Source organism: Panthera pardus, unplaced genomic scaffold (genome assembly GCF_024362965.1).
Source record: "Panthera pardus isolate Hobbes unplaced genomic scaffold, ASM2436296v1 HiC_scaffold_6, whole genome shotgun sequence".
Lineage (NCBI taxonomy): Eukaryota > Metazoa > Chordata > Mammalia > Carnivora > Felidae > Panthera > Panthera pardus.
In genome coordinates, this window is record NW_026526991.1 from 137,876,958 (window position 1) to 137,891,299 (window position 14,342).

At 46.9% G+C, this 14,342-nt stretch overlaps 1 long non-coding RNA gene across 1 annotated transcript; it reads right to left on the bottom strand.

Annotated features, from left to right (window-relative positions):
- Nucleotides 1-3,445: 3,445 nt before the first annotated feature.
- On the bottom strand, nucleotides 3,446-11,075 carry LOC128774984 (uncharacterized). The gene is made up of 3 exons (XR_008419573.1): nucleotides 10,791-11,075; nucleotides 7,530-7,577; nucleotides 3,446-4,257 (listed from the first exon to the last, which is right to left on the bottom strand). It is a non-coding gene; the product is annotated as an uncharacterized LOC128774984 (long non-coding RNA).
- Nucleotides 11,076-14,342: the final 3,267 nt, after the last annotated feature.

Here is a 14,342-nt window from a genome sequence, read left to right on the forward strand (position 1 = left end):
AACTGTGCTCTGGAGGACCCTTACAAGCATTTCCACGTCGAGCAGACAGTAGAGGATGCTCTGTCCATCTCCTCTAATACCTGCGCTTTGGTGAGTGTCAGGCTGATGACTATCTTGGGTGGAAATCCAGTCCAATCCAACAAATATGGCCGAGGCTGTGCTAATGCACAGGCGGTGAAGCCCTTACAGGCTGTGACCCAGAGCTCAAAGCATTTGCAGTTTGTTTCTTGCAGGGTGAAGAGGGTGATAAAGCGTGTGCGTTAGCACTCAACAGCTGGATTGTGTCTCCAGAAGGAGACGGGGGCTTCGGGGGTCAGCATCACCTGCTCTGCGTCACCAGGCTCACCCCAGTGGCATCCATTCCGCGCACTTGCTGCAATCCTCCCCCACGTTACATGTTGGTAAACTAGTGCCCGGCAAGTGTCCCAGGGTCACATGGCCCATGATGTCAGAGCTGCACTTGACCTTGGATCTGAGTTGCCTCAAAGCCTGACTTTTCCAATGGAAGACACTGATAAGTCCGGGGGGCTCTAGAGGAAAGAAAGAACAAAATCACGTGCGCAAATAATTTGCCTGTTTTCTTGGGCTTATTTCCTCCCAGTAGCTCGCCCGCTGGTCTTGAAAATACCCCTCTAGGGCTAAGACCCAACAGGCTGGAGGCCTGCAGCTCCCTTGGAGTTGGTCTTCAGTAGATTGATGATGTCGTGTAATGGATTATCGATATGCACTCTTGTTACTATGCTCAGTCATCGATGTGATCTGTATATCAACATGTCTTAGATGCTCACAGCACAAGCTCCCCCACATTTGTAAACTTGGCACAAATTGGAATATCAGGGGTACCTTGATGGCTCATCCGGTTAAGTGTCTGACTCTTGTTTTCTGCTCAGGTCATGATCTCACGGTTCGTGGGATTGAGCCCCGCTGGGCGTGGAGCCCTCTTGGGATCCTCTCTCTCCCTCTCTCTCTCTGCTTCTACTCTCTCTCTCTCCCCCTCGAAATAAATAAATAAACTTAAAAACAAAATTGAAGTATCAGTCAGAGGTCCCACTGGAATCCCATTCAGATCATTCAACTGAGAGATCTGAACGGAAAGGTTGTCCACACACATATGGGCAGAGTGACAGGAACCAAACAGGACACTGAGGCCCCTAGACCTCAGCAATAGCAGGAAAGGAAAATGTTACTGGCACTCAGTGGGGAACGGGGGCCAGAGAAGGAGCCACCTGGCAGGGGCTGAAAACCCGACAAGGGACACCACATCCTCCTGTGTCCAGGCTCTTGTTGCACAACCCCCCACAGGAAGCCGGACGGCGAGGGAGCTGGCCCACACTGTCCTCAGTCCTGTTCGGACAAGGATGAGGACAGCAGTCGTGGAGAATGAGTGAGGAGCAGGGGTGGGGCAAATGGGAAAAACCAACACAACCCATTCCCAGGACAGTCAACTGGCAAAGCCAAAGGCAACGGAGAGGGAGCCAGTTAATCCTGAGTTCATGCTGCAGTCCCCTGACTGTACGTAACTTCCTACTGGAATGTGAGCCCCAGGGGGATCAGCTTCTATATCTCTGTCTTCTCCAATACCTGCACACCTTACGTGTTTAGTTCATTAGTTAGTTAATTAAAGCTGTGTCATATCTTTTAGTGGAAAACCATCCGTCAGATGTTCTGTGGAGCTTTCCCGAGGAAACAACCAGTTGGTTGAAGGACTAGGTGACTCAGAGGCTCGTGATTGAACTCAGAGCGGAGGTTTGTCCACGCTTCTTCCTCCCGTGGAGTCGGGAGCTGTCAAGGATGAGCAAATCCGTAACGGCTGAGTCCGACTCTTGGTCTCGACTCAGGTCATGATCTCACCATCCATGGGTTCGAGCCCCGTGTCAGGCTAAGCACGCAGCCTGCTTGGGATTCTCTCTCTCCTGTTCTCTCTGCACCTCCCACCCCTTCTCAAAAAATCATTTTTTTTTAAAAAGAAGCATGATGGGGTATGTGATACCACAATGTTGCCTCTTCTCTAGACTGGTTGTACTCATCAGCTTCTATCTCCTGGTCCCCCAAATATTAAATCAGGATGCTTGCTAGGTCCTCAAACCTCCTACACCCATAAGACCTGTTGTTGAAATACCTATTTAGAGTTTGAGAGTCATTTGATTTCAAGAGATATTTTTCAAGACCAGCCAATCCGTATCACAAATATCTGTTGGCTTTAACCTTTAGGCTCCGTCATGACGTTCAGATGCTTATACCTCCCTTATGTACCAAGCCTATGGAATATTATTTTATGAAATAGTTAACATAAGCAGGACCGTAGAAACTCACGTACTCCTTTGATTGCCGTCCTCCGCCTCCATCCCAACCACGGCCTTGTTCTACCTAACAGAGTGTAAGCTATGGGAGGACAGGATCTGTGACCCCCGTGTTGGATGACGTGTCCCAAAGAGCTAGAACAGCACCTGACCCACCACAGGTGAGCAGTGGATCCTTCCTGCTCCAATGGAAGGATCCCAGTGCTTACTCCGTGTGAGACATCGTGCCCCGGCAGCGGGTATCACAGTGAGAGACACACGGCCTGCCCTTTACCGTGCTTACAGCCTGGTGTAGGGGGCAGAGCCAGGGTTGGATGCTGGACGAGAGAGGGTGAAAGAGGGAAGTCAGAAGAGGAAGGAGGAAAAGAAGGCTATTTAGGCATTAGGTGATGCTTTGGAGCCCCCGGCGTGTGCATTGCTCACTGGCTGTTGCTTAGGGCCAGTTCCCGGGGCCTGTGGTCATTGCACTGGCAGTAAAGCCCGTGGCAACCTTGGCTGCCTGTCTCTGCAGCACCGGAATGCCCTGTCTCGTACACATCTGTGTTTCTGCTGGCGCTGTTCCCTCCATCCCAACTCTCTCTCCTCCCCGGCCTCCTGTGTATCCAACAAACGCCTCATTGCTCTTCGGACCCCACCCAGCCACCCTTCCTGCCGTTAGAGTCCCCGTGCTCCTTGCTCACATCAGACCTTTCCTGTGCCACAGACGAGGATAATAATCGCAGCTCACGTGTCCCGAAGACTTACCCTGGTCCGGGCACCGTCTTCCTTCATTTCTAACTAACCCCCTTGGGGCGTAGAAAGTGAAGCACAGAGAAGCCCCCACTCCAGCTCAGCGCACAGCACTGCCTGCATCATCTCTCAAGCGTCTCTCACCCGCCGAAGTCGGGAAGAAGGACCCTGTGCCAATTTCGCTGTATCTTCAGACCCCAGTGAAGTGCTGGGCGCTTAGTAGATGCCTAATAAATACTTGTTCAACAGTTGACCATTCTTCTCTGGGACTCCTAGATATCTCTCCCACCTCCAGGCTGCCTGTTAAATTATTTTTACGACAAGATTCTCTCAGGTTTTTGCATCTGAAAGGACACACGAGTAGAAAATTTAACACGTAGTCTAAAAGGAATGGTAGAATTTTATTTCATTATTTTATTGTATTTTATTTTGTTATTTTTATTTGTTTTTTAAAAGTTGATTTATTTTGAGAGAGAGAAAGAATGAGCAGGGGAGGAACAGAAAGAGAGAGGGAGAGAGAGAATCCCAAGCAGGCTTCGTGCTGTCAGCACGGAGCCCAGTGGGGGGCTCCATCCCATGAACTGTGACATCGTGACCTAAGCCAAGATCAAGAGTCAAAGACTTAACCAACCGAGCCCCCCGGGTGCCCCAGGAGTGCTGGAATCTTCGGTGGGAGCCGACCCTGGAGAACCTTCCAGAATCTGTCAGTGTACACGGTCGGGTTGTTTCCTCGAAGAGGCCGCTGCGGAGGAGTAGGAACCGCCGTGTCACTGTGTGGCCCCCACACGGCATTTGGGACCCATCTGCCCGAGGGGATGGCGTCCAGCTCACAGTGACTGCGGAAGCTGGGGGGCTGAGCGATTCCACGTCTGGGACGAGAGAGGGTTCGGATGAGAAGTCTGGTGAAAATCTGGCCATCGATCGAGGGTGAGGGGCCTTTGATCCTCACCCCCAGCACCAGAGGTGGTACACATGGAGCTCTGGCTTCCATTAACAGTTAAAACAGTGAAAGCGGCACAAGAATGCAAGTCCGCAGCCAGAGACCTGACTCTCGCAAGGCGTAGGTCTCGGTCCTTAACGCGCACAGACTCAGTGAGTCCTCCCCACAGCCCCCCACAGGCCATGTCCTTAACCCCATTTCACAGCTGGAGAAATTGAGGAGCAGACAGACGAGGTAACTTGTTCAAGGTCACACAGCTGGTAGCAGAGATAAGGAAGTAAAGAGACACTGCACAAAAACACACACCGCACACACACACACACACACACACACACACACACAGGTAAAAGGACAAAGGTAAGGGCGTGAGATTAAAAGGTACACGTCATCTTGAAACAGAAAATAGAATAAAATATTTTAGGCATGCACACTTTTCAGAACTGGAGAACTTGGGAGTGTAAATAGGACAGGGCGATGAGCCTGTGTTTAGTTAAAAGTTTGATACTTTGACAGAGAACAGACTGACGGTGGCCGGGGGGTTGGAGGCTGATGGACACAATGGGAGAAGGAGAGTGGCAGACACAGGCTTCCGGTTATGGAAGGAATTCGTCACAGGGATCGAAGGTACAGCACGGGGAACATAGTCGATACCGTCACAGTCGCGTGGGGACCGACAGCAGCTGCTCTTGCCATGAGCCCAGCACATATGCTGCTGAATCACTGTGTCGTCCGCCTGAAACTAATGTCAACTGTAGGTCAACTACACTTCAGTTGAAAATTTACTGGATATTTTGGTCATCATGTATGTATCTGTATTAGTTCGGACTTTCTTATTTATTTTCGAGAGAGAGAGCAAAGCGGGGGAGGGGCAGAGGGAGAGAGAGAGAGAGTCTCAAGCAGGTTCCACGTTCAGTGTGGAGCCCAACTCGGGGCTCGCTCGCATGACCCCGGGATCATGACCTGAGCCGAAATCAAGGGACGTATGCTCAACCAACTGAGCCACCTGGGTGCCCCCAATTATGATTTCTTTTTTAAATGGTATTAAAATATTTATTTGAGTTACTCGGTTTCTTAAATGTGAACACTTGGAGGAAATAATAGTCCCAGTGTGACCACACACACACCGGTGGAACATTTCAGACCACGGAGCGTCCAAGAGAACCTCCCAGGGTGGTGATGGTTGTTGTGGAGCAGAGTCCCTGGCTATGGGAGGAAAAGCCTGAAGGAGGAAGACCGAATCCTAAAGGACAATGCTGGGCTGGCAAAGCCACACCCCTCGGACCCCTGTCTCAACTTCCTACGAGTGTAATAATATATATTTTTTTCTTCAGAACTAGAAGTGAAAGAAACAATAGTCTCTAAGTGAAGATGAAAATCTTCTTGGGCCAGAAATTCAACAAACCATTTGGCTCAAATTTAAAGGAAGAATTTAAAATCATAGTTCAATGTTTATTTATTTTTGAGAGAGACAGAGTGAGAGCAGGGGAGGGGCAGAGACAGAGGGAGACACAGAACCCAAAGCAGGCTCCAGGCTCTGAGCTGTCAGCACACAGCCCGAAGCAGGGCTCAAACCCATGATGCATGAGATCATAAAACTATCATAGTTTAAAAAACTGAGATTTAGGATTAAGAATATCCCAGTGGTGGGGCGCCCAAGTGGCTCAGTCAGTTGAGCAACTGACTCTTGGTTTTGGTGCAGGTCATGATCTCACAGTTTGTGAGTTCAAGCCCCACATCAGGCTCTGCACGGATAACGCAGAGCCTGCTTGGGATTCTCTCTCTCTCTCTCTCTCTCTCTCTCTCTCTCTCTCCCTCTCTCTCCCAAAATAAATAAATAAACTAAAAAAAAAAAAAAAAAAAAAAAAAGGAATATCCCAGCGGGCCACCAGCCCTTAACCAAAAACCTTCCTGTTTTTTTTTTTCTTACAAGCTGATCTTTAATTCTTAATGAGGAAAAATTTCAATTTGATCAACTAAAATTTGTAGAAGAGAAGACGTGTCTCACCTTATTATACATGACTGTGTGCGTGCTTGGTGCACCTCAAATAACATTTTACTATTTACCCGAATGACAAATTCCTAAATAATTACAAACTAAATATGTCAAGAACTTAAATTTTGCTCCCCCTTAAATTTTGACTTAAAATTACAATTGTTTTGTTTGTCCTTTTCATTTTATTTACAAATTAAAGTAATGCATCTTATGAAACAAAATTTGTATGACACAAAAAGATTGTTCTTTATATATATATATTTTTTTCCTGTTTTCCGGTTGGTTAACGAAGACTGTCACCATAATAGCAGATGGTGTGCTTGCTTACCTACAAAAGGAAGGGCTCAATTAACTTATTCCCAGCGTTCCGGAGATTGCTAAAAACATTGCCATCCGAATTAAAGTCACTGTGCTACCTTGTCTGCAGGTGACAAATACTGAGACTCACCTCTCTCCTGTACAAAATAAAACTGTCCCTAGATCATCTCCACTTGTCTCTCCCTCTCCCTGACACTACAAAGCAAGAATCTGCCTGCTCCAGGTGGTGTCAGACCCTTACCTGCGGAAGGTGGCTCATCTCAAGGTGAGAGATCCGTGCTGTGGGGAAGAAGGGCCGGCATCTCTGAAGTGTCCTGCTGACTTGAGGGTCCAGCCGTGTTCCAGAGGACCCTCAGCACCCACACTCCACCTGTGCAAATGGCAAATGACTGCAACTGTGTCTTCTCAATAGCTTGGGAGGAAAATGAAGAAGTACTCTGACTTTTTAAAAAGGAGATGTGTATACAGGGGTGTCTGGGGGGCTCAGTCGGTTGAGCATCCTACTTCGGCTCAGGTCATGATCTCACAGTCAGTGGGTTTGAGCCCCGCGTCAGGCTCTGTGCTGATGGCTCAGAGCCTGGAGCCTGCTTCCTATTCTGTGTCTCCCTCTCTGTCTGCCCCTCCCTCCCCCAAAAATAAAATAAACATTTTTTAAAAAGGTTTTTTTAAATAAATAAACTTAAAAAATTTTTTTTGAAACGGGTGCCTGGGTGGCTCAGTTAGTTAAGTGTCCAATTTTGACTCAGGTCATGATCTCGCGGTTTGTGAGTTTGAGCCCCGCATCGGGCTCTGTGCTGATGGCTCAGTGCCTGGAGCCTGCTTCGGATTCTGTGTCTCCTTCTCTCTCTGCCCCTCCCCGGCTTGCATTCTGTGTCTCTCTCTCTGTCTCAAAAATAAATAAACATTAAAAAAATTAAAAAAAAAAAAAAGAAACGCTCAGGGTTTGGAGTGACAGCACATTTTTGTTTGTAACTGATGCACCAATAAAAAGGGAGCTTCTGGGTGTCCTGACATTTGTAAGTTGGGTGTATATAAAAATCCAAGTAAATTTTTCCAGCTTATTTACAAATAATTCATTAAGCTCCCCATGACATTATATTACTTTATAATTTAATTTAACTTGAAACGTTTTGCACTCAGGGTAGAGGAAGAGAGAAGCTTTAATTTACAAGAATTCTTTTTTTTTTCCCTTGTAAGAATGACGCAAAAAATAAAGTTTTAATGGAAAAACTTCATTTTACAGATGTACTAGTAAAATGTCACATTCATATTAATATCGCGATTTCACCCTCTGACGCTGTAAAAAAAAAAAAAATCCATTCTTTTGTTTATCTTTTCATTTGCAACTTTGCCTTGCTGTCTATACGTAGACTCAATGCTAACCTCTCCCATAAATACAAGCCTGGTGCGGACGAGGCTCAATCTTCGAAGAGCTGTCCAGTAGTGCTCCATTAAGATTTAAGATGTGTTTGTATGCAGACTTTGGTTTGTACCTTTGAGTCACTAAGACATTCAGCGACTTAATGAGCAACAAGCTAGTTAAGAAAGTAAGCTGTTGGAAGAGGGCTGAATAAACATATTAAGCAATGTGACAGAAAAGCAGAATATGGAAATTCCTAAGCCATAAGACACTGAATTTGAATTTCACGTGGGAAGAACTCTGCCAGGGAGGTTGTGTGCGTGTGTGTGCGCGCGCGTGTGTGTTTTAAACCCAGTATGTCGTTTTAATTAAATTACAACTCTGAATGAGACATAAATCAACCAGGCCCGTTTGGGTTTCATTTTTAGCACAAAGATCCTATCGTCTTCAGCATTTCATTCAGAGCTAATTAAATATGGATTTATGGCTCTTGGTACCTTGAAACAGAGGAGGATTTCCAGCACTTGCCGAGCCGTTGGGAAGGGAGCTATTTTGAGGACAGTAGGCGCATGTCAGACATTTTCCACAGCACTCTGCTTCGAAAAGCTAAATGTATTTTCTGGGTGTGTAAACAAGCTTCATGAAACTCTCATTGTTTCCGTCCCTGGTAACAGTCTAAATGCACCACAAACTGAGCGACTCTGTTTGCCACCAACACGATTTCAACACAATGCTTTCACTCTCACTTCCAGAACCTTCCTCCTTGGCATTCCTGAACACCAGCAGAGCCAGTGTGCACACGATTTCCTTATTCAGGCCGTCTCCGCCCCCCAGCACACGCACCTCCCCGCCCCCCCCCCCCCCATCCCCAGCAAAAATTTGCTGTTGAGTATTTTCAATTCTGGTTGTGGGTTAGTAAATATATTTTAGCCGAGTGTACTGAATGCCTTGAAAACCCAAATGCCTGCTTAGTCTGCTAATGACCGTCATGTTTTCTCTGGAGGCGCCCTGCTGCATTTAGCTCACCGTCGGCACGTTGGGGCTGGGCGGAAGCAATATACCAAATAGCAGCACAGGAAAAACGCCCTCCTGGAACTCAGGGTCCAGGGACACAAGAAGAGAAACACTGTGTTCGGTACCTAATGGAAATGGAGGGCAGCAAACCTTTTTTTTAAAAGGGTGTTTGCTTGTGTCTTGGGAGGGAAATGACGGATTTGGGACGTCGAGAGGGGACGGTCTGTGTACAAGGACAGGCTTCCTGGCTTCCTGGTGTCGCGTTAGTTTCTGGGAGACAGCAGGATGCCTGGAAGCAAAATGGTTTCAAATTAAAACAAAACAAAAACAAAAACAAAAAACGGCTAAGAACATAATCCAAACAGATTTGAACAGCGAAGAGACTCTTGGTGGAAAAGCCATTGGGTTGGGAGCAAATTGCAAAGTGGGACACATGACACGGTGTGGAGAGCACTGAGGACGAAGGATGACGCTCTGGGAGTAAATCTGGGCTTTTCTCAGGGAAGAACCATCTGGGGTGGAACCCTGTTTGGGACAGTCGGTGGCAGTTACTGGTGAGCCACCGTGGGCCAGGGTCAGGTTGTTTTGAAACTCGATTCTAAGATGCGAGATTACCAAAATGCGTGTGTCAGTTGTACTGCAGTCTTTGACTTCACACACACACACACACACACACACAACACACACACACACAATCAATCTAAAAATAATTTTGTTGTTGTTGTTTAGTTAAAAAAAAAAAAAAAGGTTAAAATTCGCTTTTGAAACTCATCATCCACCTTGTACCAGAAACAAAAATCTAATCCTGCCGTTAAGGGTCTGCTGCTATTTCCCTTTCTGGGGCTGGGGGTCAGGGAACCCCTGTCTGAGGCCTCACTGCCCAGAACAAAGCCTGTCGACGGGTGGGGGTGCGGATCCCGGTGGTGGGGCGTCTGGCAGGGGCTGGCTCCCAGGAAGATATAGCACGGTGCTTACACTGGCCCCCAGCTTCCAGCTCTCCCTGCATAAACACGAAATGCACATGATGGGTAAAGTGTGTGAGACATGGCCGTGGGCATGTGAGTTACTCTTCTTGTTCTCGGAGCTGAAATCAGTCACCCTGAGGAGACCTCGCTGTCACGTCTGAGTGGCGCGATGTCAAATGAGAAAACCCAGGGCCCTCATAGCACAGGGCCAGCGATACCTTCACGTCAGAACTTGGACCACATTTGGCCAACATCTGTTTTTCAAGGTGGTATCTCCAGCTGGGTGCAGGAAAGGTCTGTTTGGCTGGGTTTTTTGTTGTTGTTGTTGTTGTTGTTGTTGTTGTTTTTCCTTAGCGACAAAGCAATGTCTTACTCTGGGTTCACTGCTACAGAAAACCTGTTTGTCTTTTTTTCTCAACAACTGAGGTTTTAGCATCCCTCCCTCCCCTGCTCTGCCCACATCATGCTCAGAGCCAGATTCTTCAAATGAGAGAAGGATGCTGGTCAACCCGGTAGAACCCAACCTTTCCAGAGAACCGGGGACGAGATAACGTTGGACGGTGGCAGTGTGGTCACAGAATGGCCCTTGTGGGAGCCAGTTCTGTTCAAGATGGGGAACAACAGAATGCCTTTGAGGACGGAAGCAGGGGACCCTGGATTCCCGCTCCTTCTGGACGCCGGTGGACAGGGCTGGCGAGCAGCCCTGAAGTATTAGCCTCGCTGCGGTCTGACCTGCCCCAGTCTCTGCAGAACTTTTTGGCTGTTTGCAACAGCATAATGAGTCACGCGTTTACAAGCGTTTTTTGAAACGGGGAAACCCCTCCCTCCTTGAACTGGGACTCTCCTATGAAAAGAGACAATGTCAAAACACCCAACAACTCGTCCCTGTGCCCCTTGCATTTTTCCTGACCGATCCCATTTGGAGGAGCACTTTTAACTGTTAGAAGCCTAAAGTCCAATCCTGTTATAAATTCAAGAGCCAGATTCTCTTTTGGGCTTGCATAAAAAACAAAACGCATTTGGCATCTCGTCTGACCTAACAGGTCACAGGCCAAAGGAAACACAAATGCTTTGTGGATTCCATGTGAAATGTGCTAACCTGAGCTAAAAAAAAAAAAAAAAAAAAAAAAAAAAAAAAAAAAAAAAGACAAACAACAAGCTTGACCTGTACCTTGTGATATGAGACCTGGAGAGGGAGGTCTCCTCCCCCTAAACTGTCCTGTTTCGCTGTAGGTTCCTGGGACGATCACTCTTCCACAACGGCATCTCCAATTGGGGTGTGAGTCTTCACCTCTCAGAACACCTGCAGCAGGTGGCCACTGATCGTGTCACCTGTCCTGTCCCCTCCCGGTGAAAACATCCTCAGGATTTCAGTGGTCGGAGGCTGCCTGGGCTCTCTCCTCAGACCCTAGATCATTCTCTGCATTCTCGTTCTTACATGTAACTGAGGTTGAGAGCATTCTCCCAAGAGGAAAAAAAAAAAAAAAAAAAGCAAGATTCAGTCAGATGTGGCATGGGCTGTTTTTGGTTAGATGATTCAGCCCATTTTTGTGGATTTCCCAAGATGCTTTCTGCAACTCTTGAAAAATAGCTTGTGTGATCTTGTAACAAATTAAACAAAAGGCGAACCACCGAGTGCCTGCCCGTTTCAATAGAACAACCACAAAAACTCTGATTCATGGTGACCCGCCGTGGGGGAGGAGACACCGGGGGGTCTGCAGTTAAATTGTAACATTCACAAACTCCAGGGCACCGCGTTCCTTTCGGGGGCTTAGAAGGATAGACGGGGGGGGGGGGGGGGGGGGGGGGGGGGGGGGGGGGGGGGGGGGGGGGGGGGGGGGGGGCTTGGCGACATTTGTAACAGCCTTGAGGATCATCCCACGAAAATACTGGTAATGGTTGTACCAGGGTTTTATTTCCCCCCCACGTTCAGGTTTCATTGAGTTGGTCCATGCTTACTTTTTAATTGTGTTTTAAGTTCAGGAGCTAAGTAATCGCTTAAAGTATCGCGTTTAAAGCATTTTCTTTAACAATTTTAAAAAAAGGATTCCCACATTTTTAAAAGTCTGTTTTCCTCCTGACCCGCACACACCCACATTTCTTTGCTGACTTACTCACGGAGCCAAACAATGAGCGCCCAATCTGTTTTTCACCAGCTACGGTGACTGGCCAGGCTTTTTCCCTGCATACTTCATGCAGATGGAATTTCCAGGGACACCCACTCTTTGCAGCCTTCTTGTTGGTGTTGACATTGTTGTTGGGCGTCTTCCTCTGGCCCGGGGAGGAGGGAGACTCACTCTTCGCTTACCTCTCAGGGAAACATCAGAACAAAGAAACATATATTTGGAAGGGTGCGTAGCCCTGCCCTACTTAGTGATGTGGTTCGTGCAACCCTCAGCTCGGCCACACACTGAGCTTCCTTTTCTGAACAAAGCCTCCCTCCCCCAGGGGAGGTGTCTGGGTGATGCCTTGTCCTGCAGGGTGGGTTTTCGAGTGTGCAGTTTTGCCGAGGGACCACAATAGCAATCTCCGCTCCTTCTCCTGAAGGTTGTTTTGTGGCTGTTGTGGTTGTTGCTACTTCCCTTCCTGGAATGGGGGATTTCAGCCCTTGGAGGATTCCCGAGTTAGAAGGAACGCACAGATTTGGGGAAACTTAACACACTCCCCCGGGACACTGCCGGGGTACCGTGCGTTTTGCCAGAAGCATCTAGAATTTCCTGTTTTCCGAGTCTCAGATGTAACTTTACCTCTCGGGGTCAAGTTTTCTCTGCTCCTGGGAATCTGGAGGTTTCTATTCCTGATTTCTGTAAGGACTCTGAAAGGTATTCAGCGGGCTTATAAAAAGTGCGCAAACGCCTTTTCGTAGAACACAATTCTTTGTGATTTGGACTCAATGGGTCCGAAAGCATATGCATTCACTTTCCCTTTAAGTATTTATCACCTTTGTCCTAAGGAGGGGAAAAACCCCAGCAAGTGTATAAAGGATTTCATTCTATTCTTACAGCAAAATAATTTAAGACGTTTAATAGTCTATGAACAATTAAAAAGTTATGCTAAATACCTTGCATTTGAATGGCATCAGTCAGTAGAAACCTAAATATCACAATTTGCGTTTCATATGATCTTCAGCCACGTATGAGTGTTAGAATAGATAATATAACCCTTTAATAGCCACAGAGGGACAAATAGCCAGTGGATACTTTTTATATTTTTAAGAACAAAGTCTCTAATTCTCCTTAAAGATTATATATACATACACACACACACACACACACACACACACACATCGTTAGTTGTTTCTGAATAGAGAAACAAAGGCAAACACAAACTCTCAAATGATGGAAAGATGGATTCTATAGAAATTTTCAAAGAAATCAGTATCAAGTCCACAGCCTGCTTTCTCTTTCCTTCAAATCTCCAGCCAACTTTGTACTAATTTTAATTGAAATGCAGCCTTATGAATAAGACCGTGTGCTCAGAAAACGTCCTCCATGAGGCTCAGAGTCTAAAATAGAAACACAGCGAACCTTCCCTGAAAAGTCATCCTGTAATTGTTCTGGAAAGTGCCCCGACGTGTCACCTACTGTTAAGGATGCACCACGAAGGCTGGTGGGACTCCTCTCCCCACCTCCCCCCAGCTGCTGAAAAACAGAGGAGATTGGAATACGCTGTGACAAGACTATTAGCCGGAATGACCCTGAATTCTCTCATTTGCATCCCCCCATTCTTCCCTCCTGTACGAGATTCTTGTGTAAGCTCTAAACCATTTCTACAGACACCCTATTTATATACACTCATGTCCCTCCTGTTGAGTTTTTATTCCTGAGGTTTGACACTGAAGTTGACTTTTTCTAAGCAGCAATGACATTTCAGCTTGCCTCTGTAAGGTCTACTCATGGGGTAAGCTGCTGCACCTTTTACTAACCGGGGCCCCGTCTTCTGGAAGCTTCTGAGGGTCAGACTGCTTGTAAATCTACGCGGCCAGGAGAGAGTTTGTCATGACACTGTTTTTTTTAAAAAGGCATATCAACTTGACAGTTGTTTTTAAGACCATAATATTCATAAATTCACTTTGTTGACAGAAACCCACAATTAAAAAAATCTTGGGGTGCCTGGGTGGCTCAGTTGGTTGAGCGTCTGACTCTTGGTCTCGGCTCAGGTCATGATCTCACAGTTCGTGAGTTCGAGACCTGCGTTGGGCTCTGCGTTGACAGAGTGGAGGCTGCTTGGGATTCTCTGTCTCCCCCTCTCTCTGCAACTCCCCCACTCACTCTCTCTCAAAAATAAATAAAACAGTAAAAGAATCTTTATTAACATGTTCCACACAGTCAGATGCCTAAACTAATCTAAGTAAGCTCCAAAACTCAATTGCCGTTATGATCTCCACGCTGCTTTCTCAAGAGACGGTGTGTAGTTTTAAGCTCGGCACAAGGCCGGGATGGGGAAGGCAGGGGGGAATGTCCATCTGCTGAAGGGGCGTGAAGGATGGGAAACTGAATGGGTGGTAAGAGGTGATCTTCAACTTTGTACTAATTTTTGTACTAAGTACAAAAGCTTTGTACTAACTAAGCTTTGCTTTCCAAAGAGACAGAAATGCATTTGTGAAGCTTCTATGGGCCACACTTTCCTCCTTAATGAAATTTTGATAATCGTTTGTCTTAACAAAGCCTAGAGACTTGTCGAAAGAAACAAATGAGCTAATGGTTATGAAAGCACCGTTTGA